This window comes from Penaeus japonicus, unplaced genomic scaffold (genome assembly GCF_977035675.1).
Source record: "Penaeus japonicus unplaced genomic scaffold, GWHDUDI00000001_assembly GWHDUDI00000031, whole genome shotgun sequence".
NCBI classification, from domain to species: Eukaryota; Metazoa; Arthropoda; class Malacostraca; order Decapoda; family Penaeidae; genus Penaeus; species Penaeus japonicus.
The window spans coordinates 10,488,762-10,493,761 of NW_028234433.1; positions in this window are offsets into that span (position 1 = coordinate 10,488,762).

Below are 5,000 nucleotides of genomic sequence, written 5' to 3' on the forward strand. Positions count from 1 at the left end.
GCCACATTGCAATGCCCTAGGATTTTATGCCACTCCTCTAGGGTGTGCTTGGCTTCCCCTACATGGACTTTGTTAAACATATCCATCTGAGAACCAGTGTGTAGCTTACCTCTACGTAGATACAACAACTTGTTTTTCTCCACAATGTCGAATATCCTGCCATCCTTGGTAGTTAGAGTACTGCCTTCGGGTGAGAAAGTAACAGTATGTCCACTCTTGATAGCTTTCCAAACTGACATGATATCTTGTTTGAATCCTGGTATGTATAATGCATCTTTTAGTAGAATACTTCGTGAGTTGCCGTCTCGATCCTGAATGAAGTCTTTCACATCACCGACTCCTTGCACTGTTCCTTGTTGTCTTTGGCCGTCTGCCAGCTCTATGTAATGGTTTTGTGGATCAAAAGACTCTTGAAATCTCACAAACTTTGGTTCAGTTTTCTCAATATGTGAAGTGCAGCCACTGTCAATCATTAAGAAGCCTTCTTCTTCTAAGTTAGCTACATTCTGTTTTCTACAATCATACAGCTCATTGTTGCTCTCCTCAACAGTATGAAACCTTGATGAGTGTGTTACATGAAAAGAATACTCCTGATTTTGTTCTTCACTTGTATCATTTGCTGAGTTTACTGAATTACTACACTTCTTAGGATTCTTCACTCTACATTCACTGTTACTGTGAGTTCTAGATTTATGAAAGTTACACCACTTTCTAGTATTTTGAGGATTGTTCACTCTCTGGAACTTACCTTCTTTGCTGCATTTTGATGCAAAATGGCCTGGTTCACCACACTTGAAACATTTCTTCTGTTTAACAGTACTGTTGTTGTAGGTGGCGCTTATAAAAGAAAACGTTCATTTTGTGGGGTAAATAAATTAAACATGAGGTATTCTTATGAGGTATACACAGTAGATATAAAATTATAAGCATTCTTATTCTATCATAATCTTTAATTATTCCAACACACACACACATTATACATCTCTTATATTCTTTATCCTTTTCTTTCTCCTCGCTTCCCCCTTTATCTAATCGTGTAACAACTGTTTGTATTTCCATTTCCTTGTTCAATATCTGTCCATCACACACATAAAGGAAGTAGGATCTCCTATACCAAATTCCACGTCAATATACGAACGAGCATATTAATATGAAATAGGGGACAAACACGCCTCGTCGATCCGTTAAATCAAACGAGCCAATTAAATATAAAAGCCAACATGTTAACTTGGAGAGGTCTGTGAACGTATATATGGACTAATGATATCAAAACCTTGCTTGAAAAGTAAATTTGGACATTTGAAACTGAAAAAAAATATGTTTTCTACATGCATCATGGAGCGCACTAAATGGCAGCACTCCCATAGTTACCACTCTCTCCGCATTCTTCTGTATATCGCACGTTTTCTTTCACGGCGCGAGTTCATAGAAAACTAACTTACAGGGGTAACTCAATCTACAAATTTTAGTTGGAAAATTTAATACAGAAAAAAATAGTGGTCGGTTTCGGCCGTTTATGTGTAGAGGCGTAGGGATTCTTACATCCTCCAATTTTTCCTCTTTTCATTATTCATTCCACCTCATTCACTCTCATCTCTATTTACTCTCTTTTATTCACTATATATTCTATCCATCTATCTGTCGAATCTCTGACATAGACATCTGTTTTTGATAGACGTAGTTTTATTTTCTATTGCATCTCCTCTTGCAGTGAGTCTCCTTGTTTATATTTTGATGCCATTATGTTTATATATTCTTCATCTTATCAAAAATACCTCTAGCAATAGCTTTTTTTTCTTAATTTCTCTGTCATATATGCAATTTGATGTGACGATTCTTTCTGGATAGTTGAATTGTGTAGCCCTTCATTTCTTTTGCTGATTAAGCTGATATTGCTTGAGCGGTTGTTTTTCAGATGCCACTAAAACTTTTGTGTTCCCTTTCTCTTGGTTTAGATTCTCCGGTAGTCTCCGCAGTTTTTCCTCTGTATCTGAAATTGAAACAGTGTCAACAGCGTATCGGATATTTATATTTTTTTTCCTCAACCCTGGTTCCATCTAGATTTTTTAATGTTTCATAGAACCATTTCTCCGTATAATCCGAAATGATCAAGTGATAGAAGGCCCCTTTGTACCCTCCTACTTTTCTCCACTGTGATGAGTCTCTCACTACTAAGACGGGAGAGACTTCCTGACTCAAATCTTTACCGTCCATTTGATTAAGCACTTTAATAACACAATGTGTTTCACCTTATCAAAGGCTTTTTCATAGTTATTTGGCCCATTGGACTTATCGTTTTAAAGTTTATAACTCCAATATTTTTTGGGTAGCTATAGAGATTGACCTTATAATTTTCTTTGGAATCATCCCTGTGTCATATATTTTGTTTGCTAGTTTATGATAAGCTCCAGCCCTAATATACCTACAGCTGAGAACATTTCGCCTTTTATTTCGCTATTCCCTGGGCGATTCTTGCTATTCTTATGGCCGTTTCAATTTAACATTTAAGGATGGGTGGTCCCTCCATCTGTAATTTCGGGTACTTGTCCTCTATCAGCAGATGATTCATACCACCTCTCAAATACTTATTCTATATCTGTGATGATTTTACTGTATTTGCTTTTTACCTTCTTACGTTACCTTTGTTTGAATTTTCTTGTAATTTTTTTTATCTTTTTCATAAGCTTGTTATGAATGAAATCATTAAATTTCTTTAACCATTCTAACATTAGGAGACGAAACATTGTATTAATCCAGTAAGATATTATTAATAACTTTTTGAAAACGGTACTTTATGGAGCGAGTGGAAAAAATAACGCATACTTCAAACTAACGTTAAACACTGATAGTGAAAAAATGCTGATTCAGTGACCAACAAGAATGGTGAATAGGTGACTGAGTCATGCCTGGCTTTGATATAGAATTCGGAAGAAACGATGGTATGGGGAGAACCACATATAATACAAAAACGGATATTCAAAGTAATGAACAACAACGGACTGTTCCCAGATAACAATGGAAAATTTCAATATCACTGTAATCTATTAAAGAAAGAAAAGATCCTCGCCGAGATATGACTGAGCTGTTCAAACGCCATACTAGTTGATTACTCAAACAGATCCTTTGCCAATTCCTTTTGTGTCAGAAATTCTTCTAGTTGTCCCACATTTTCTGTCGGACATTTTCTTTACGAGCGATGTGAGATCTGAATTTTAGATGGAAGGAATTTCTGACGTATTTGTTTTGATTTGGGTCTTAAATAAGAATTATAAAATGTTTTTGATATATGATATCAAACCAGCAACCTATTTCAGAAATCCTCATAAGATGTAGGGTGAAATACACAAAAAAGTACACTGAACTGCAATCGTCACTCTTGATAAAGGCTCCCAACTATCAAGATCACATACTCACTGTATGCTAAATTCGCCTTGAAGCCACGCCCTCCTTCACATGAAGCTGATTGGTTCATATCCATGACCGTGTCGCTCTCCGATATTGCCTTTGACCCTGACGGGATTGTAACACATTTAACCATATTTTACCATTTGCAAGAACTAATGTTGTAAAATGAAAATGATTTATATGTCCCCTATTTCTGATATTGTCATACAGAAGAACAGATTAAAATTTGTGAACATATTTTGTGAATACATCTATAACAACATTGCTTATCAAAGAAACATTTTTTCTAGTTACAGTTACGGAGGACGGCTGTAGAAATAAAGTGACTGGTTTCATTCCAATAATTACTCCTAAGTACATGGTGATTACTAGTACCTGTCAGATAGTATATGGTTTTGATGAATAGTAAAATATTTATGAGACCTACATTTTTAAATTATTCTGTGAATAATCATTTACATTAGCAGTTTCTTCCCGTTTCTTGCTGTGTAATAATATTCCGTGAAATACTGCTCTTTGCTTTTCCTGATGTCTAACTTTGACAGCGGAATTTATTTTTGAGCTGCAAGATTTACTTCAGATGTTTGTAACTTTTTTTAAATCTAAATACTTATATTTCTTTTGGTTGCATATTCTAGTACAGATTAGTACAAGGTTGCATATTCTAGTACAGATTAGTACAAATTAGCTAGTATTTTTTCTCGAAAAACGAAGCAAAAAATATCAAGATGGTATCAATATATGTATGATATGGGTTGACACGAAGTTTGATTGGTTAGTCATAATATCCAGATTATTAGCACTGACTTCAGATATTGAAAAAGTTAAGATTCTACTACAAAATCAGAATCACTGTAGATTGGCACCTCTGTCAGGGTGCAGTACTTTACCGTGGTTCGCCACACCACGAGTGGAATAGAATCATGCTGTGTAGTTTAGCAAGATGCAAAGCCTCTTGGACTGGACGGAGAGCTCCTTGTGCCACGAACACCGAACACTAAAATAGTTATTTAACTCATTGAAAATATAAAAGCAGCTGCTAAAATGTACTATATAATATATATATATATATATTATATTATATATATATATATATATACATATATATATGTATATATATATATATAATATATGTATATATATATATATATATTATATATATATATATATATATATATATATATATATATATATATATAACACACACACACACACACACACACACACACACACACACACACACACACACACACACACATATATATATATATATATATATATATATATATATATATATATATATATGTATGTATATGTATATATATATATAAATATATATATATATATATACATATACATATATATATATAATATATATATATAGATAGATAGATAGATAGATACATATGTAGATATATATACATACACACACACACATTTTCTTATGTTTCTGTCGTGTTTTTGTCTGTTTATGGTTCGCTTGTGTATCTGTTTAAGTTTACCTTACAAGACGTTCTCTTTCTTTTTATATACTTTTGCTTTTACTAAGTCTACGTTTTATTTTATCTCGCCTTTTGATTGGTCATTTTATTGAG